This window comes from Macrobrachium nipponense, chromosome 18 (assembly GCF_015104395.2).
Source record: "Macrobrachium nipponense isolate FS-2020 chromosome 18, ASM1510439v2, whole genome shotgun sequence".
In the NCBI taxonomy this organism is placed as follows: Eukaryota; Metazoa; Arthropoda; class Malacostraca; order Decapoda; family Palaemonidae; genus Macrobrachium; species Macrobrachium nipponense.
In genome coordinates this window covers 87,701,949-87,724,385 of record NC_087211.1, presented here as the reverse complement: position 1 = coordinate 87,724,385, position 22,437 = coordinate 87,701,949, and the positions used below count along the sequence as shown (strand labels likewise).

Here is a 22,437-nt window from a genome sequence, read left to right as displayed (position 1 = left end):
CAACTTATGAATTTGTCTTTGTAGTTCTTAGTTATAATTAATTTTTTTTTTCGTCGGGACTTTTTCTGTCCGCCCTCAGATCTTAATATCTACTAAGGCTAGAGGGCTGCAAATTGGTATGTTGATCACACACCCACCAGTCATCAAACATACCAAATTACAGCCCTCTAGTCTCAGTAGTTTTTATTTTATTTAAGGTTAAAGTAAGCCATAATTGTACGTCTGGGAACGCTTTGGAACAGGCCACCACCGGGACATGGTTGCGAGCTTCATAGGCCACAGCTCATTAAGCATTATACACTACACATAATAGTAGTTTTTGCCTGTTTAAACTTATCTTTCTCTACTTTCGGTAATGTAAGCTGTGGTGTCTAGACACGAATATATTATGGAAGGAGCATATGCCATTTTTTTAAATTCTTCCTTTGGTGACGTTACGGCCAAAATTAACCGTTTACGCCCTCCCCTGCCCCCCTTCTCTCTCTCTCTCTCTCTCTCTCTCTCTCTCTCTCTCTCTCTGTGTGTAGAACGAGCGAGAGAATACGCGTAAATAATTGATGTTTATTAACGTGGAAAGTGATTCTTTATGACTTTAACAACTAACCTACGTATCTCTCTCTCTCTCTCTCTCTCTCTCTCTCTCTCTCTCTCTCTCTCTCTCTCTGTAGAACGAGGAAATACGCGTGGATAATTAATTTTCATTAAGGTGGACAGTGTTTTGTTTAATTGAACTACTGGCCTACGTATTCTCTCTCTCTCTCTCTCTCTCTCTCTCTCTCTCTCTCTCTCTCTCTCTCTCTCTCTCTCTCTCTCTTTGTAGAATGAGGAATACGCGTGAATAATTAGTGTTCATTAAGGTGGAAAGTGTTTTTTATGATTTTAACAACTAGCCTACGTATTCTCTCTCTCTCTCTCTCTCTCTCTCTCTCTCTCTCTCTCTCTCTCTCTCTCTGAAGAACGAGGAAATAAACGTGAATTGTTAATGTTCATTAAGATGCAAATTGTTTTTTACGGATTTTACAGCTACGTATGACAAAAGGAGCAAATGTATACGTCGGCTGTTCTCAAACTAATCTTCTGTTTTAATTACCTTGTTGAAAAGTGACTTTGCATTTTTATGAACAGGTGTTACTGTGCGTTTGTTTATGAGCATATATATATATATATATAGATATATATATATATATATATATATATATATATATATAATATATATATAGGTATACCTTTATTTATATAATATACAAATATATACATATAATACTATAATATGTAAACAATGTATATATTATATGAATAAAAACATCAAGTCCGTGCAGACGTGCATTTTATTAAGAGCAATTTTTCCATTTTTTGCAGAAATAAAACATGTAAAATGAAAATTATACACGTTAAAAAAGATACTACTAAGTATGTTCGTTTTGCATGAGCACACGTATGCTCAGGCATCAGCATGTGAGCACGTGTGTGTGTGTGTGTGTGTGTTCTCATGTGTGCTTATACACCTACCCCTCGAGAGACTAATATTGACAGATTAGCTCCAGGCGTCAAGCGATAGCCTTGTCAACAGAGTGAGAAAAGCAATTTATTTGGGAGCCACTCGGGGGATGACAGGAGAGTTTCAGCCGCCTGACAGAACAGCGGATAAGGTATATTTACCTGGTCACTTTTGTGGATATTAATACTATTGTTAATATAGGTCGTTGTTATATGCCAAAACATAAGGGAATTACTCTGAAATATTTGCTAAACATGCTTTTTATGTATACATTCTCAAGTTTTTCAATATCATATTTGAGAAACGTGGCAAACATGTTGCCACATCTACAATCTCGATTCTCAGGTCAAGTATCGAAATCTGCATCTGTCAGTCAAGAACAATATACCCTTCGTTAATCTCTTAAGAATGGTCAGATCTTATAAGATGGGGTTCTTTATGGTGAAGGTAAGGATTAGCGGATGTAAATATAGTTGGCGCTCAAACACGTGTGTGTTTGTGTGTGATTAAATGTTAATTTTTTTTCCTTGTGTAGAACGTTCCAAGACAACAGTCAACTGAATTTGAAAAAAGAATATTCGGGGGATGAGATGAAAAAAATCCAAATACCGTTGTTAGGATTGAAATTGGTCTAGCGTTGCCAAACATCAATCTATTAAAATTTCAATGAGGTAAAGGGAGCAGTTTAGTAACTGAAATTGATAAATTTACTCCAAAAATGATTGAATCGTAATTTTTGTACACAGGTCCCGATGACAATTGTGTTAAACCAGTCATTAATATTAACATTATAAAGTGAAGAAATGTTTTAAGATACTTAACAATGGAGAAACAGAACAGAACAGAGGATCCATTACTAATGCTGCAAATGCAACTCTTCGTACAGCTGAGGCAACAAAAGTTAGTAAAACTACAGTTGAACGAATAAGTAAAGAAGCACGAGGTTAAATAAAGTGTATCATTATCATTCATATTTATTAGATATACTTATTTATTACTTGAATGTTTCTAAAATAGAGTAATGATTAATTTATGAAATTTATCACATCCATGATTTCCCTTTAGTTTTCTCTCATGTAGGTTGTTAATAAATAAGTTAATTGAAGAATAAAAAGAACTGTTTCATATCTGAAATTTTAAGGCCAATACACACTATCTGAATAAAGGTCAAATAAACTTATACCAGCGAACCCTTCTAAGACAATTAGAGTGGGCATTCCCCTTTCACCAGACTCTGAAAGGAGGATAATCTGTACAGGACGAGGTTAAGACCTAAGGGTAATGTTTCCCTTGGGTGATTAGTAAGAAATACAGAACTTTGACTTTGGCCGCCTCTACAAAGAACTTGAAGATATGGCATTGCGTGTTTTAGCTTTTAGACACGCCCAAACCCTCACCTTAGATTGGTACTACTATACGACTGATTTTGTCACTCATCTGGAAGCTCCAATATTTAGTTTTGATTTTAATTCTATCTTCATGTCGACATTTCCAAGGCCCCATTTATCGCTGTTCATTAGCGTTACCCATCAAAAATATTATTTTAAAATATTTAATTGACAATACTTTATCCAAGGTTAATATTCGACTGCAGTTTACCATAGAATGAGGTTTATGATCCAAACCCAGTCACTTTAGGCCTAAAGACGCCAAAATTTTAATATCCGATAACCGTTAACATTCCAGCACTTTTGAGAAAAAGTTCAGTTGGTTGTTGCAATAAATATACCAACGATTCAGACTAAAACATAGTAACTAGAATTTATAGCTAAAACTCCCCTTATGTTAGAGACTTTTTTTCTTAGGTTTTGCTTGTGGCCTTTAGTTTTTTATTTACTATTCTTTACCAGTAAAAAGTTGTTTGTGGCCTCTTTATTTACTCCTATCCTTTATCAGTAAAAAGTTATAAGTTCACCTAGGCTTTTCCCAATAACAACTAAGTTTCAATTTTCTTATGCTTTATTTTTAACCATTACCATATACATCTAGCGTAGAAACTATTCATAAAATCTTTATATGCTACATAAAACTCTTGAATTGCATTTTAAAGAAAGAAATACAAACTCGTTGTTACAGTGTTCAGAACAAGAAAACTTTGAAATTCATAACATGATTAGGACAGTACGGACACCGTCAATACAAAAACAACTTAAGCCAAGAGCAGAGAAGAAATGCAGTTACAAACTTCACTAATACAGTCAACACACTGTAATATCAAATGTTAAACACAGTGAACAAGTCACATCTACGAGCTCTTGTTCTGAAAGCTACCGCAATATTTAAAAATTACGAAGACATTCTCTTTTAAAAGTTCATCAGAAGCAACATCACAGGGGAACTAAGAATCCTTCTAGATAAAGGAAATCACAGGAAAGAATTGTCCAAAACGCTCTTCCCCCTTACAAGTTCAGGCGACGACTGACCATCAGGGGACGAATCCGACGAAATTGAATGGTGGTCTTCTTCCTCGTAGGTCCTTGGCAAAGCGGAGGCTCCCAGCGGACTTTCGTCGAAGGAGCTCGACAGTTCGTGTTGAATCTCGTTGAACAAGTCCGTCAGCCACTTCCTGCGGGCGAGGGCGGACTCGATCACGGGACGGACGCTACAGCGGAGAGGAGATTCGGGCAGAGAGACGCAGTTCTCTCCATGAGACGCTGTGGTTTCTCCTGAAGGAGGGGCGTGGTCCGGCATTGTCGTACAGGATAATAAAGCTGAGAAAAGTGAATGCTCCTAAAATGCAAATGTCTTCTGTTTCGATTTTAGGAACAGGACGTTGGTTCGTGTCTACAGAATCAAGGACGAACGCCTAAACAGACCACAGGAATCTCTATCTCTGCTTTTTTAAATGGTCTGCCTAACTCTGCTTGTTTCTTTTCGGTGTATCTTTCCTTGTTAAGTCATCACCTGTACCTCAAGACTGTTCAACAGGTGCTTGTAACATGTTAACGACAATTCATAGGATATATTGCTCAGCCTCCTCTGCTCTCACTTTCGTCAATGACTGGTTAAATACTTTGCATCAATTAATGATCTACAAATTAATGATCTACAAATTTTTATTATAAACTAGTAAAAATCAAATACTACCAGAAATAAACAGGGATGGTTCTGATTTGGCGGATAATGTGTTCTAACAATTCTCTAGGAAGCTCTGCCCTCAGGAACCATCAAAGAGACATGTTTCCGTGCCATAATTTTACTGTTTTTGTTAACAGTTGCCTTCTTAAGTTACTGATTTTTACTTTAACTTCTATGTCTTTTAACCCTCTGGTCTAGAATTAGATAAATGTGAGGTTTTCATACCAGATAAAAAATTTTAAATGTAATGTTAGCTTTGGAAAAGTAACATTAACTATTATTTTCCTTTTGCAGCATCGCCATATATTTCTGAGCCACATTTCCCAGGTCAGCCAAGGTTGGCGGTTGATTGCCATTTACCGCCCTTGACGAGCCAAGAATGGTCAGGTGGCGGATTTAACTTTTTAACTCATTCCTCGACTACTCTTGGGCCAAACTAAAGAACCTGAACTCTGTTCTCAAAACTACCTTAAAAATCGAAAAACATCAAATCCTTGCATCAAATAATGTGACGCAAAAGAATTCTCACCGAATATAGAAGTATTCGTGACGAAATAGATTACATTCTCCCTCTCTGCTTTTATAGCTAAATCTCCTCCTGGGGGTCCCATAGCTTGAATCGCGTCTTCCAAAATACTTTTATCTTTCCACGGAAGGATGATTCCAAACACCTAAAGGTCGAGGGGATTTAAGCACGCTTACATTTTCCCTGAGGCGGCAAAATGCCACAGCATCCTCCCCTCGGAAGGGAACAGGCCCTTCCTTTTTCGGGTAAATAAGGGTCGGTAAGTGTGTGTGTGTGTGTGTGTGTGTGTGTGTGTGTGTGTGTAGCGCACGTCTGAGGGAACGTGAACGTAAATAAAATCACGGGAAAAACATCACGAGAAAAGTCATAATTCTGACCAGGGGATAAATATAGCATCACTGAAGGATAGATACTTACAAGCCCTATGCTAGCAAGGTGTTCTGTATTTCATTACGAGATTGTGACAAAACTCACTTTTCATTCTGTGCTTTCAACAGAAAAGTAATGAAAACAAAGGCAAGTAAGGCATTGGTAGAAAATAACAAAATGTCATGATATAACCCGTAGGCTAAACTAATCGGTTCACAAAATAGCTTAAACACATCTGTAAAATCAACAAAATCTACGGCAGGCAGCGCGCGAAATTAATATCTGTTTTATTACCTTACTTTGTCTCAAGCACTGAATAAACAGCAGCCATTTTTTTTACTTTTTGTGGGTGGGGGGGGGAGCAGTCAATAGATAACAAATAATTATACAATGGAGTCAGTGAGTACAAGACCTTCACTTTCAGCTAGAATGTAAACTTGAAAATGATATAATTTCCGTTTTAATTCTCCACTGAATTTAAACAAAAAAAACAGGGAAGAACAAGAGTGTTTAAAGCATTGAACAACAAAGACATTACAAAACCCGTAGGTCAAACCACAGATCAGTTGAAAATATTCAGAGCAAAAGAACTTTAACAAATGCTATGAAAACTCTACAATAGTTCCTTCTTTATGCATTTAAAAGTTTGTCATTTTTTCCCAGTGTTTACATTAAGAATGGAATATCCGTACATGGAACAAGGAACAGAAATATTAAAATTAAACTGTTTCAAACGACTACCTACGACTTGTAATTGAACGAGGGTATAAGGTGAGTCTCCCTGCCGTGAAAGGACTCGTATTCATAAAAGCTTAAACAACGCAAATACTGTTTTTTTTTTATATAGAAAGTTCCAACCAGGAAGCTTTCGTGAGTGCACAACTCCAGCAACGGAAACGGATAGCATCCTGAATCGACACCCGTTGCAATAGATTCTTAAATGATCCATAGGTCGCCGGCTCACACCGGTTTGAACTCATATCATGTAAAATTTTAAAGGTCGTTTTGAAAGTTCTTTAATTCCTACTATAATTCTAATTTTAGGTTGGGGTTATCAGCCTGAGCGACTTCAAGCTGGGGTTTATCGCCCCTCCTCCAAATTTCATTGGAATTCCCCAGTTACTTTCTGTGAGTAGTATCTAGTGACAGGTAAACCAATAAACATATAAAAAAAACAGTGGCATAGACGCTGATAAATGCAATTCCTTAATGCAATAGACTGGTGTCTATCTTGTACTCAGGGCAAAGGACGATGCGACAAAATAAAGGACGGAAGGAAGAAATTGAAATATTATTCTTATGAATGATTAAATAAATAAAAGAGGTGTATCCTGTGGTAGGGCGCAGCCACATTGGAAACGAACATTGGTTAGTAAAATCATCCATAAAATTTTATTTGGAAAAACGCATGGGTATGCATATATATATATATAATATATATATATATATATATATATATATATATATATATATAATACATTTCTATGCGAGGAGAAATTAATTAAGCAATGCGATAATTGTATGAACAAGTCTCAAAAGTAGCACAGGAACCTAACTTATAAAAAAAATCATCTACGATAACGAATGTCGACGGAACAGATGAAATCGACTATTATTTTTGTAATATTACTCCCTCTTTCATTAAATATTTAACTAAATCAATTATCAGTCCTTCATATCTTTCAGCAGCTGAATTCTAAAATGCCCAAAGGGTTGTTAAACTAATTTTAAAATTGATCGTAGGCAAGTGCCTCCTTTCTGGTTTCGTCTCTCTTGTCCGAAACTGACGACGGACGTGGCCGTCCTCATCCCGGGTAGTTCAGTTAACGGTCGGAAGCAAACTACTTTAGGCTCCCGTTGCTGAAGGATTAGAGTTTTCATTCTATTGATCCGGTCTGCAAGTTTACTGCAAAGTAAGGTTTGTCGTTGTGGTTGTAATATATTGTGTGAGGATTTGTGTTTATGAATCTATACGTAAATTTCGCATCTTATACGGAATAATTTCTTAAATGGTGGCTATGTCGTATGTAATTATTTTAGTTTATATTCTGAGTCTGCTAAAGTATTTATCTATATATAATTATGCAATAAGTTTTATATTTTATCTAGGAATTTTATTTAGTTTAACTTTTTGTTAAAACTTCAACTTTGTTACGTAGTTTATCCAGTCCTTTTATTTAAAATTTACTTTTTGGTAGCTTTTCCTGAACTATAGTTTATCCAGTCCTTTTATTTAGAACTTAACTTTTTGGTAGGTTTTCCTGAACTGTAAGTTTTATCTTTATCTGGGAATTTTATTTAGTTAAAACTTTTTTTTTAGAACTTCTTCAACTTTGTTACGTAGTTTATCCAGTCCTTTCATTTAAAAATTAACTTTTTGGTAGCTTTTCCTGAACTATAGTTTATCCAGTCCTTTTATTTAGAACTTAAACTTTTTGGTAGGTTTTCCTGAACTTCTCTTAAAGTTTAAGAGCGTGAAACTTTATCCAAAAATCTATCCTTTTCAAAATTAGTTTCTCGTTACTTTAACTATTATATTTATTCATTTGAATAGTTCTTTTTAGATGGACTAATTTCATGGCATTAATTGTCTTATTCATTTAATTTTAAATTAAAAGTGCCTTGACGGGTGTATGATTAAAGTTGTAAGTTTGGTTTTACTCTATACTCTTATTGTTGTTTTTTTTTAACTGCAACTCTGTTTTTTTTAAGTGCAACTCTATATTTTAAACCAATATTTTGAAATGTTTGACTTTTCTCAAATGGTTGTTATTTTAATATATTTTTAAAAGTAGTTTTCTCGTTGCTTTAACTAATAAACATCTACTGAAACTTTCTTTTCAAAATGGTTCCAATTTAGCATATTGGGTAATGCTTTTATTGAATCAAAATTGGTGGTCTGAAATTTTAATGGTTTTTCCGGGTATCTGTAATACTTGTGCGACTACTCTCGCGTTGTCGTGTGCGACTACTCTCGCGTTGTCGTGTCCATGGTTGTTACTTTGATTACTCTACTTTAGATCTTTAATAGAGTTAAAATTATTACAGTTTAATTTCGGTTGTCATTTTTTAAATAAAATATAAGGCAAATCGTCTGTTATTTTGGTAATGTATTTCAGCGATAATTTGTTTTTGTAAAATTACGGAGAACTATACTTTTAAATAATTTAAGTATTTTACTTCAGCGATAATATATTTTGTAAAATTAGGGAGAACTATACTTTTAAATAATTTAAGTATTTTACTTCAGCGATAATATATTTTGTAAAATTAGGAGATATATTTTTAAATTATTTAAAGTGTTTTATTTCGGCGATAAATTTTGTATAATTACGAATCACTATAAATTTATTAAAGAAATGCCATATTTCAGCGATAATCTCTTACAATTACGAATAACAATATTTACAGAAGTACTGTATTTCCGCGATGATTTCATAGTTACGGGAAACTATACGTTATTATAGTACTGTACAGTACTGTACTTCAGTTATCATTTACATGGTATAATTACGGACAACTTATTTATTAAAGAATTTTATTTCGGCGATATTTATTTTTTTGATTGTGGACAATTTAGAGACTCTATTGTACTTCAGTTATCATTTACATGGTATAATTACGGACAACTTATTTATTAAAGAATTTTATTTCGGCGATAATTTATTTTTTGATTGTGGACAATTTAGAGAACTCTATTTATTTGTTCCAGGCGTTATATTTTTAACGAGAGCTCAATTAAATTTGTTGCAAATGCTATATTTTTAACATACTGGGTAAATGTATGAAAGATATTTGTTTTATCTTAAGTGTTTTTCTTTTCACGGGCGGAATGATTGTTCACGTATAGGGGGTTTAATTTTTTTTTATTTCGGAGTTTTCATTTCGATGCTATATTCTCAACATACTGGATTATTGTGGAATATTTGATTCATTCTGTACCATTTTTGAAGGACAAAGTACCAAAGTATGTGTAACTTCGGTAAGTCACGGCTAAATAACCCTTTTCACGACTTCGATGTTACCCTGGTGGTAACTTTGGTAACCCAAAATCTGTTTTGGGCAACAGATTTTTTCTCTTGCATGATTCTGCTTTTAATATCTAAGACTTTTCTTAACAATACCCTTGTATATATTAAATCTTAAATATTTTACTTTTTTCAGATGGCGACTCCCGATCACTTAAACATGTTCTGGCCCAACATTGCTATCTGGGTAATCATCTTGGTGTTTTATATATTTTATTGTTCGTCTTGGGTCATTGATCAGTGCAAGAACTTTTATCGACGCAAGGTAAAATTGACTTTTGTATCTTTCCTTTTGTCTGGTAGGCACTTAAATTTTGTATGGGATTTTTTTTTTTTTGTCTGGTGGGCACTTATATTTTGTGTGGAATTTTTTTGTCTAGTTGGCACTTATATTTTGTAAGGAAAAACTCTATAGATATTGTGTTGTAGAGGTTACTTCTCGGTAGTCTACGTGAGATTAATAAGAGAGGGCTACTGGTGTGTTACTGCTTTTTTGAAGTCTTAAGGATGATATAAATCTCAAATGTAACCTATACTTAGTGCATTGTATGTTACTCTTTAACTGCTCAAGGTCTTCAATTCCGATATGCCTTCAAACTTGCTAATCTGTGCTTCAGTTTCCCTAAGTTAATACGTAGCCAGATTAATGTGTAGCCATATTTTCCTCCCATTTTGTCCTTTTTATTAGTTTTAACTTATTTCTTATTCCATTTAACAGAAATGTGCGAAGTGTCATCATACTTGTGAGATGGCAAGATACCAAGATTCTTGACGCTCAACCGAGCGTTCTTACTAAAAGTGGTATGTTGATTAAGGATTTTAAGCAGTAAATTGTATGAATGACTCTATTACTGCTGTAGTTAATACAGTTTCACCTTTGGAATTACTGTTCCATTGCTTTCATTTCGGTTATGACTTGAGAGTCTGGAAAGTATGTGGCTACAGGTACTTTGTGTTACAGGTACTTTTTGTGTTAATTCAGTCCTTCTAATTTTGATTATTGATTATAAGGTACATGCAGCTATTAGCAGTAAATCCTTTGTATTTAAGTCTTGTATTATTAGCAAAGATTTTTTTATAAACCAAAGATTCTATGTAGTTAAATGTTAATTATAGACCATTTAAATTACCAAAGATTTTTAGTTTATAAGCCGAACAGGTTAAATAATTAAGCTGTTAAAGTATACGTAGACACTTTTAAGTTGTTTTGCCAAATAATGCTAGAATAGCTTTAGCTATATATATTTAAAAGTATACGTAGACACTTTTTAAGTTCTGCCAAATAATGCTAGAATAGCTTTAGCTATATATATTTAATCTTTAAGAGCGAACTATGTATGGAACTCTAATCCCAGCAAACTGGATTTTCAACTCTTTGAACGTTATGGCTGGTGCAGTTTTTGTACGTTTTCTTGGAGAGTGATTCTACTTAAACTGCAGTTTGGCTGGACTCTGATTTTTACTAAGCCTATTACTTTGTGAAGTAATTTGACTTTTAACCAAGACTGTGTCAATTTGTGTAGGGATAGATAAGACTTTTAAGTTCATATTTTATTATAAACGAACTAAACCTTTATCATAATGTTAAATGTGAGTGCCGTTTTTCTAAGTCTCGGTTGGGGAGACAAATACTATAACTGCTCTATGCCCTTATCTTTTTTAAAAATCTCCTAATGATTTCCTAACTGTTGAACGTTGCATTTGTAGTTTCATGCAGACTACAGAAATTGCTGTTGTATTTTTATGTATTACTGTATTTTATCTTTGCATTAAAGGAAATAAAATATATTGCATTAAAGGAACTCTTGATATTTTATGTCTCCTGGAATAAAAATTTACTAAAATTGGCAATAAAGAGTTGGTTGATGTGTAATGGGATGTTTAAGGACAAAAAAGAAAATGCAGTTACCCTTGGTAAGATGTCCTATTAGAAAGCATTCTTCCACCACTGCCTTTAGGATGACTCTAATCCTAAGCCTTGGTGGTGGCTGAATTATGGAAGCAGAAGATAATTCAAAGTCCTCCAGGAATGTGTAGCTATCTCATGACCCCCTCTTGGCTAGCTTGGCAACAATCTTCATTAAAGCTTTATAAAATTAAAATATAATTACCAGATTAAATGCTTGATTCATAATTAGTAAAATTACTATTAACCTTTTTTAAAATATTAGTTGTCTGAAAAGGCAAATCGACGCCGCAGACACACTATACAGTTGATAAGAAGAAAACTTGCGTCACCAAGCAACCCCGAAGGTTTGGGGGGGGGGGGGGTGTTTAAGCGTCGTCAGTGGGCCTCAGGCAGTGCACTGTAGGCATTACTTGAGGTTCTACAGCGTGCCTTCAGCCCCTAGTTTGCACAACCACTTTCGTTCCTTGTACTGTACCTCTTTTCTTATTCCATTGTTTAGTCTTAACTACCTCTCCTAACACTTTATAGTGCAAACTGCGAGGTTTTCCTCCTGTTAAAAACCTTTTAAACCATTTACTGTCAATTATCATTTCGGCGCTGAATGACCTCGTAGGTCTCTGTGCTTGGCCTTTTGGCCTAAATTCTATATGTTAAAAAAAACTCGCCAAGCAATGCCAGATAACAATCTCCAGCTAAATCAAGCTGCGGTACGTTAATATCTATGCCAAATAAGTTTGGAATTTTATTCATAACTGGTTTTGAGTCGGTGCGCTGGTGTCCTCAAGGGACCAAAGGCCTTTCCACACGAGCGGGCCTAATCGGCGTGCTCCGGGGTTGACGGCAAATTCTGGCGGCTTGCCCGTGAATGTTGTCCAAACGGGTGGGGCGATGGAAGGGGGGGGGGGGGGGGGGGGGCGTGCCCGACGATGCCAGTAGTGTGTTCAGTGCGGTATGATAAACATGGTGCCTACCGCAAAGAAGATTGTGTAGCATGATATTTGCTTTGTGTGTGATGAAAAAGAAGAAAAAGAAGAGAATATGGTGCAAAGAATGGCTCTGTAAAAGAAATGCATATGGTTAACGTACGTCTGCCAGGGTCGAAGCTCAAGCCATCAGGCACCATGGTGATTTTGCTACAAAACCCATCGGGCAATTTGACGGTTTGCCCGCCAAGTGTGCCCGTTAAGGCCTGTCCACACGATCTGGCCTGATCGGCGGACTTCCCCTCTAACAGGAACACTTGACGGGCAAACCATCAAATTGCCCGATGGGTCTTGTAGCAAAATCACCATGGTGGTGCCCGATGGCTTGAACTTCGACCCTGGCAGACGTACGTTAACCATATACATTTCTTGTACAGAGCCATTCTTTGCACCATATTCTCTTCTTTTTCATCACACAATGCAATTATCATGCTACACTACCTTCTTCTTTGCGGTAGGCACCATGTTTATCGTACCGCACTGAACAGACTACTGGCATCGTCGGGTACGCCCACTTCTCCATCGCCTCACCTGTGTGGACAGCATTCACAGGTAAGCTCGCCAGAATTTGCCCGTCAACCCCGGAGCACGCCGATCAGGCCCGCTCGTGTGGACAGGCCTTTAGAGGAGAGGTCCGCCGATCAGGCCCGGTCGTGTGGGCAGGCCTTTAAGAGACCCTGAACCAAGATCTCTCACTCGCTCTGCACACTAAGGAAAAAGTCCTCGCTGAGTCCCGAACTAACAGAGAAAATTCTCAGTTGCTGAGAGATTTCAAATTGCAGTCCGATTTCGCCAGTTCAACCTAACAAAATGATGGTTAAAAAGACAGTTTTTTTTAAAGATAATTTTAACAGGAAGTGTAAAATGACCAAGGAATGGCAGACAAAAAATTTGGCATTCAAGTATCAAATGTATATTAATGTCTTCTAAGAGAATTGCATCTGTTTGCGCGTACGTAAGTATGTCTTCACACCCAAACCCTGCTATAAGTAAATAATTTGGCTCGGATGCGTTGAACAGTAAAGTAGGAAGCGTAATACCCTAATTACCTGACCCTTCCATTGTCTAATTGCCTTAATGACCAGCGAGTAAGTACGACCCATGAAATGTCCATTAAGTATATAATTAATTAAGCTGCGGTTTAGCCATAAGGAGTGGTATCTTTCCATAATTAAATATTTCGTCAATGATTGGACGATAATTGTTAAGGCCAGCGTTGGCGTCATGATAATGAATTATCGGGTAAGTATCAGTTTTGGAACTTGGATATGTTTTCATTTGATTAGGTAGAGATATGCAATTCAAATACCGAGAGCATTCGTTATAATGTCACTTAGGTAGATCTAGATACGGTAATAACTCCGCGTCTGGTATTCCTTTAGAAATTACAGTTTCCTATAGTATTTGGGTTGCTTATTAAAAATTTGCCGTTATTTTTGGGAGGTCGACTGTAATTAAACCCCGGGGGGCTAGTGCTAAACACGGTAAAATACATTTGACGCCCCAATCCCTATGTATATATATGGCTGTCGTATTCTCAGGAACGTTCCTTGCAGTCCGTGTCACTTTTTCAGCAGATGGAAGATTTTTTCCCCTTTGTTCCCTCTTCTCCTCTTTTGAAATTCAAGTAATTATCCGCAGGTACTTTCTCAGATACTCTTGTCCATTCCTAACCATCTCCTCCTTCCTTTCCATTCTCATTCATTCCGTCCCTCGAGTCCATTCCTAATTCCTCTTCTCCCTCCCTTCCATTCCCATTCATTCCGTCCCTCGTGCCCATTCCTAATTCCTCTTCTCCCTCCCTTCCATTCCCATTCATTCCGTCCCTCGTGCCCATTCCTAATTCCTCTTCTCCCTCCCTTCCATTCCCATTCATTCCGTCCCTCGTCCCATATCCTATTTCTCTTTCTCCTCTTTTCCATTCCCATTCATTCCGTCCCTCGTGCCCATTTCTAATTCCTCTTCTCCCTCCCTTCCATTCCCATTCGTTCCGTCCCTCGAGTCAATTCCCAATTCCTCTCTTCCCTCATCCATTTGCAACTCCCCTTACCTTTCATCCATTCCTAATCGCCTTCGTCCATTCTTAATTTCCCTCCTCCTCCTCCTCCTCCACCTCCATCCCTAACCACATTACAGTTCGTTCATTCTTAATCACTCCCTTTGGTAAACACGCCGGTTGTTGCCCCATACAAGGTCAGTCCTTGGGGGTAGCAACATAGATCAAAGGAACGATCAGACATTTCCGAAAACTCTCCCGAAAGGAAATGACGTCCAGAGGTGCTGGAAGCTTCCAAGGGGTCGCTTCCAGGTCTGAGGCGGGATTTTGGCGAGAGCGAAAGTGATTGAAACAGGAAGGCGCCCGTCATAACTTTCGCGATTAAAAATCAAAGTTTCCTCCGAGGACCAACTAAGGCCTTGTCAAGGACACGACGGGGCTCCTGCTGCTGGGCTGCGAAGTTTTAGTTGTTTAGGAACCTATGTCCTTGACTTTAGTAGACAGACTCTCGTCATTATATTTCAGGCAAGTTCAATGTTTACATTATCATTATCATTGTGACTGAATAGATCAAATGAGTGTAAAGAGAATTTATTTTAAAAAAACAATTAAAACGGAGAATAATACATACGAAAAAGTTCAATTTTTACATTATCATTATCATTGTGACTGAAGAAATCAAATGAGTGTAAATCGAACACATTTTAAAATACGATTAAAACGAGAATAATACTTACGAAAAAAATGATTTAATAATAAAAAATAACTCTACGTAAATGCCTTGATTAGCTTAATTTTTTTACAACATTTCTAGAATACCCTAACTCTATATGACCATTCAGTCAGATAATGGCAAGAGGAGACAGTGGCGATTGTATCTTTTCCTGCTTCCGTTTGTCTGAGTCTTATAACCTTCGAGGCCAAGCAACTTTATATCCTAATTTTTTTCCTGTTCATCTTCTTGTTTCCTACGGGCATGGGCAGGAACAGGGCATCGTGATGACTGCCCCACTGGCCTAATCGTTTGCAGAACAAAACACCAAACGAACGTTTTCCAGAAACGTATGAAAAGTAGAACATTTATCTTTTCGTTTCAGTTTTCTGTAAAAGAAAACCATTGAGATGGCTATTTGTCTGTCCGTCCACACTTTTTTCTGTTTGCCCTCAGATCTTAAATGCTACTGAGGCTAGAGGGCTGCAAATTGGTGCGTTGGTCATCCACCCTCCGAGCATTAAACATAATAAATTGCAGCCCACTAGCCTTGGTAGTTTTATTTTATTTAAGGTTAAAAATAGCCTTGATCGTGCCAACAACACAGGCCACTACCAGACCTTGGCTGAATGTTTCATGGGCCGTGGCTGACAGTTTCAGGGGTCGTGACTGTGAGTTCCATTCAGCTCTATACGCTAATCTCAATTGCGCCGAAGAAAATTCGGCGCATATTTTACTAGCTTATTTTTCAAGAGACTGTGTTCGTACCCAAATCATTCATGACCTGATCTTAAGTATGTTTATTCTGTAGATAATTCAATACCTGCTCTAATTTCTGTACGCAAGAAAGAGTGACCCTCCTAACAAGAGCCCAGGTGAAAATAGAAGTGGATAGAAGAAAAAAAATTATTCAGATGCATGCAAGGTAAAAAAAAAAAAAAAAGTGATTTGATGATAATAATCGACGTAGTAAAAGTGCATATGTGAACGTACTACTCTGACAAGAGGTACTATATTCATATTCAAAGAATAAATTGATTAGTTGAAGGAGCACCAATTAGGGCGGGGATAGAAGTCGGCATGAGAGAGAGAGAGAGAGAGAGAGAGAGAGAGAGAGAGAGAGTAAACGAATAAGGGGGCTCACAACCGGGAAAAATATATTGGAATTTACGAAGATATAAAAGACCATATTTCACAGCTTTGTAGGGGAAAACGTCATGAACCGACCTGTAGATTTCGGAACTGTAGATTTCAGACGTGTATAGATTTAGGACCTGTAGGATTTGGACCTGTAGATTTTGGACCTGTAGATTTCAGACTGTACAGGTTTGGACCTGTAGATTTCAGACCTGTATAGGTTTTGTATCTGTAGATTTCAGACCTGTACTGGTTTTGTATCTGTAGATTTCAGACCTGTAGATTTCAGACTGTATAGGTTTTGGACCTGTAGATTTCAGACTGTATAGGTTTTGTATCTGTAGATTTCAGACCTGTATAGGTTTTGTATCTTTAGATTTCAGACCTGTAGATTTCAGACTGTATAGGTTTTGGACTTGTAGATTTCAGACCTGTATAGGTTTTGTATCTGTCGATTTCAGACCTGTTTAGGTTTTGTATCTAGATTTCAGACCTGTATAGGTTTTGGACCTGTAGATTTCAGACTGTATAGGTTTTGGACTTGTAGATTTCAAACCTATATAGGTTTTGTATCTGTAGATTTCAGACTGTATAGGTTTTGGACCTGTAGATTTCAGGCTCTATAGGTTTTGGACTTGTAGATTTCAGACCTGTATAGGTTTTGGACCTGTAGATTTCGGAGGCTAGTTTCGCCCTAATACGACGGAATACTTTTCCTCACAAAAAAGAAAGAAAAAAAATAGTTTCCTACTTCCATATAGGACATATATGACCTTCACCTTTCATCCACGGATCTTTTGGTGTCACATAAATCCAGGAATCAGATTTAGATAAATGATGGCGATTTGTATTTTCTTTCCTTTATATAAAGCCAACGATTCCGGCTATAAAAATTTACCTTTCCCTCACACCGACTCGGAATCATATAAAAGGCGAAGTTAGCTTTGCACAAATTGCCATTATTCACAGCTGCTTAACGAGGAGTTCTTGAAAATGCTGATTGCGTGTCGATTAACGCTCGGGCGGGTATCGTCGAATAATGCCATTACACCCAATGAATAATGACGCGAGTATAAAAATGAGTAATTTTCGTGAATATTTATGGAATAGCGTTGAAGTGGCAGAGAGGGTAAATGGTAGAAATGGTACTGAAGGGAAAACGTCAGAGTTATCAATAAAAGAATAGAAGTATTAGTCATTTTATGGAACTATTCAGATAGATAGGTATTGAACGGGCGGAGGGGTTTAAACAGTATGAATGGCATAATGGTAAAAATGGCACAGGGGATTTAAGGGAACAGAATAATTAACGGAGAAGAATGTGAAAAGAACAAACGTGCTGATAAGGTTTAATCAACGAACACTCGAGTGGCAACAAGACGTAAAAACAAAAAACAAAAACAAAATTACGCACACAAGTCCTAGTATTGAGTTCAGCTAAAAACTCGCAGCTGATAAAGAGCATAAAACAAAAGTTTCTGATAACAGCCACGAGTAACCCAATGACTGTAAAAAAACAGAAAAAAAAGAACACACACACACACACACACACACATAAAAGATGCTGATAGCGGTTTGAGGTCACAAACACAACCCACAAACTACAACGTATACAGAGTTCCGGGTAACGGCTTTTAATTCGCAAAGTCCTAGTTGATACGGAGGAAAAAACTGCGCGCGCACACACACACGCAACACACGAACCTATATTAAATCTCATTAAAAGTTTCGAAGAAAAAGATTCTCCTTTATGAATGTATCGAGAAAACGACCCTGGCAAAAGTTTATGAAAGCCATTATATTAGAATATCAGATTTGCCATTATTATTAGAAATATATCAACTGCAGGAAGGAGACAATATTGCAGTGAGAATTTAATGGCTCTTGCGTTCCCTTTATTCTGTTATCGAGGTCACTTGACCTCATTTGAAGGTCACATTGTTCTCGGTTTCTCAAATTTCACCCCCAGCTACTGTTTATCTTCGGATGAATTTGACCAACCCCTAGCGCCATTTCTCCCTGAAATAACATCTCGCGACGTTCTATTTAATCATCAGTATTTAATGTGGATAATAACCAAGTTTAAAACCAACAAAGGCGTGAATGACGAGAAATAAAGACGAATTAAAGACAAAATTATAACAACATCCAACTTCCAATTATTCTATCAACGCAGCGTCAAATTTCAAATCGAGTACACGTATAAACAAGAGGTCGTTTCTAGTCTAGTACTCGGCTATCATGGTGACGAGTTGATTTCAATTATAAGTGCAAAGTCTGAATTCGACAATATTAGACACAGAAGAATCGATACCAATTCAGACATCTCTTGATGGCTGGGTGGTTATAGTCACCGAATCCTGTTCAGGGTGATTCCTTTTGAGTTATTCACAAGATTAAATGGATATTATTTTAATAATTTACTACTGGCCTGGTGTTTGAAAGAGTCAAAATTAATGGAAGACTCAGTAATGCGGAAAGAATGGGGGATAATGGGTAGGTGAAAAGGTATACAAGACGCCAGTGTTAGCAGAATGATAGGAACACCCGGAAAGGGATGAATAGATGGAGCATAGAGGTCTTTGAAAAGATGGGCCTCAGCATCTAAGAAGCAAGAGTGTTTGCAAGTTCAAGGTAAGTGGCACAGTCTGTATAAAAGGGAGTTCGAATCCCTAGTCATATATTTTCTGTTTAGGTGCCTGATGCGGTCAGTGTTCTGGGCGTTTTCTGCACGTTGGGTTCATCCACGATTCACCAGTTTCATTGTGAATCTGGCAGTGAGAGAGAACCGAAAAAAAGAAAAATTAAACCTGCCGCAATCTTCTGCCTCCACTTCCACAGAGAGAGAGAGAGAGAGAGAGAGAGAGAGAGAGAGAGAGAGAGAGAGAGAGAGAATTAACAGCCGAAAAGAATCTGTATATACCTACTGCCGTAACCTTCTCTCGCGCACCCAGAGAGAGAGAGAGAGAGAGAGAGAGAGAGAGAGAGAGAGAGAGAGAGAGAAAATAAGCGCTCATTCCCAAATCTCCAAAAGTTGAGCTATATTTCATTTCGGGTCGTTTGAAATTCCCAAAAGTTAGCGGTGTTCGTTATAGCCGCCGATACGAAGCCCACCATGAAATCCTTTCTTGATCTCCTTATTCCGACGCCCTTAGTTTTCAAGAGCTCCTTCGCCAAATCCAGCAGCCTCTTGCCTTTAATTAGCCTCCTATAGGGGATGTCCCTATTAGCCCTTCCTATAAAGTTTCCCCATATTTATCCTAAACTCTTCTCTTGCGTTCTGCAGTGTCTTCGTTTAAGTGATTTTGAATAAAAACAGATTACGGCAAAGTTTTTATTTTTTTTCGCTGGATTCTTTTCAGCTGTTAATCTCTCTTCTCTCTCTCTCTCTCTCTCTCTCTCTCTCTCTCTGTGGAATAACTGAGGAGTACGGCAAATCTCTTATTTTACTTATCATTCCGACAGTTAACCTCTCTCTCTCTCTCTCTCTCTCTCTCTCTCTGTGTGTGTGTGTGTGTGTGTGTGAGTGTGTGTTACGACAAAGTTTTTTTTTATTTTATTTTATTTTAACTTTCGACAGTTAACTCTCTCTCTCTCTCTCTCTCTCTCTCTCTCTCTCTCTCTCTCTCTCTCCCCGTGGAGATAAAGATTACGCAAAGTTCCCCTACTAAACCCCGGTTTGTGTATATATTAGCTCACTTAATTTTAGTTATCGGTATTTGTCTCTCTATTTTTAAATTTCATCTGTCATTTATTCCCTTCCCTCCAATCTTATCCTTTCCTTAAATAAGCAATCTATTCTTGGAAAGCTTTCTTGGCAAGTTAATGTTCAGTGTGACATGGTCTATTATAATAACCTCGCACAGAGGCTGAATAATAATAATAATAATAATAATAATAATAATAATAATAATAATAATAATAATAATAATAATAATAATAACCAAACATAAACTTCTTTCAGTTTTCTTCTGAAGATTGAAATAGAAACCCACAAAATTATTGTGTATAACGTGTTGAGTAAAATAAAATGTAAATATTTATAAGTAAACACGTTATACACGGTAATTTTGTGGGCTTCTTTTCAATAATAATAATAATAATAATAATAATAATAATAATAATAATAATAATAATAATAATAATAATAATAATAATAATAATCCGACCGCGTAGAACATCCGTCCAAAAAATCGAGATCTTTGATAATTGTGGTAATTTATTATTGACGAATAATGACAGGGCAGTCACGTCAGCTGCTGTTTGTGAGATCGCCATCAAGTGTATTGATGATTGTCATCGTAAAAAAAAAAAAAAAAAAAAAAAAAAGTTCTCCGGGTCATATTCTCTCGTTATGTATGGAGGGACATCCATGCTATACATACATACACACACACACACACATTATATATATATATATTATATATATATATATATATATATATATATATATATATATATATAATGTGTGTGTGTGTGTGTGTTTGATTTAAATTACGAAGAAATAAAAACGGGATGATTACACGACAACAAAGTTACAACCACGAAGGAAAATTGAAACACTGGAGACCATGTCTTGGTAATAAGACGAAGTGGCTGTAACTTTGTTCATTCATATATATATATATATATACTATATATATATATATATATATATATACTATATATTTTATATATATATATATAATATATATATATATATATATCATAATATAAAAAACAATTTATGCAAAACAAGGAAATCAACAATTACTATACAACAAGAGTTCAGCGATACTTTCCACAAGCCCTGTACACTCGCGTCCACTAACAACCCTTGTTCACTAACCAGCACTTGACACCCAAGAGAACCATTGTAACGGGTGATATACAAGTGTTTTGTTTGCGAGTAACGAAAAAAAGTGCCAGCCTTTAAAGCCGAAATTTTGACAAAAATCTTACAACTAAAACAGTTGGCAAGTGATTCTGATGAGCAGAGGAAGTGCACTTCTTTGACCATTAGGGTGCGGAGGTACGTAGAAGATTCTCCGATTTGGCAATGGTCTGAAGTTTTTCTTTTTCTATTAAGTTTTCTGTATATTCTATCAGAGGTTGAAAATCGACTGAAATCTTGGTAATATCGTATTGACAGTTAAATGTCGGTTTAAGCTTTCTGTATCTTAGTTACTAGGTAGATAGATCTGATTAAATCCTAAAAATTCAACTTTCATTCTCCTATTTTCACCAGGAATCTGGAACCACTCTGAAATTGCCGTCCACTTTTCATTAATCAACCGAAGTGGATATTCTCGCAGACCCTCCCAGCAGCCAGCCTTTGTGCATAGCCACACATCTGCAATCTGACTGGCAAGTATGTCTGACCACTCGGGATCTGATACGGACGAGTCCCTCGTCGTTTACCACAACATCCTGAGCATGGAGAGCGACGTTGACGTCTTCTTCGCCAGGGCCAATGCGCGAATCATGTGCACACTCAGGTGCGAGGTCCAGGATCTGAAGGAGCAGGTGCTTAACCTGGAGAACAGGTGTGAGCTCATGAGGGCTGAGAACGAAGCTCTGCGTCAGCAGATACCCAATGCTGGAGCGGCCGTGCCCCTGGGGAATGAGGGCCAGGGGAATGTGGCCCCCGAAAATTAGCCCTAAGGGAACCAAGTCCCTGATGGGGAGATGACGCATGGTTTGGTGTCATTAGGATGGCCACCACACACAATTTTAACCTTTCGTCGTGATGTTTTTTTTAGTCTAGTTTCACCTAGTGTTTCTTAAATCTTATTACTAATATTGTCACTAATATTATTGTTAGTAATATTGGCATTAATATAGTTACTTTAATATTACCATTAATATTTTTGCATGAATATTGCCACATCGATTTAACCTTTTAGATATTCAGACTACGTCATTCTGATCACTAAGAGCCATTAAGCCTCATTTTAGTTTTTTCATATTTTGTGACGTCTTAAGGTTTTCTTTTATATCATGAGCATTATTTTCACTTTACGTAATAAGCCTGAAATAATTTCTCTTTAATAACTGCATGATTTTGTAGTCCATCTAATGCATTTGTAAACAATTTTTAATAAACTGATTTTTAAAGTTTTGTATTTCTCACTTTCCAAATGTATGCTAAGCACCTGCACGACCATCAAAAGTGCCACCCCCCCCCCCCCACACCCCACCCTCACAAAATACCGGAAAATT

The 22,437-nt window shown here is 36.8% G+C and overlaps 2 long non-coding RNA genes across 3 annotated transcripts; both read left to right on the top strand.

Annotated features, from left to right (window-relative positions):
- Nucleotides 1–7,248: 7,248 nt before the first annotated feature.
- LOC135197321 (uncharacterized) lies at nucleotides 7,249–11,301 on the top strand. The gene is made up of 3 exons (XR_010310592.1): nucleotides 7,249–7,384; nucleotides 9,636–9,764; nucleotides 10,218–11,301. It is a non-coding gene; the product is annotated as an uncharacterized LOC135197321 (long non-coding RNA).
- A 9,810-nt stretch (nucleotides 11,302–21,111) lies between these two features.
- On the top strand, nucleotides 21,112–22,149 carry LOC135196873 (uncharacterized). Of its 2 annotated transcripts, none has more exons than XR_010310501.1 (2): nucleotides 21,112–21,247; nucleotides 21,464–22,149. It is a non-coding gene; the product is annotated as an uncharacterized LOC135196873 (long non-coding RNA). The 2 variants fall into 2 exon arrangements; XR_010310502.1 differs by having other exon boundaries at nucleotides 21,191–21,277; nucleotides 21,464–22,009.
- The last annotated feature ends 288 nt before the right edge of the window (nucleotides 22,150–22,437 follow it).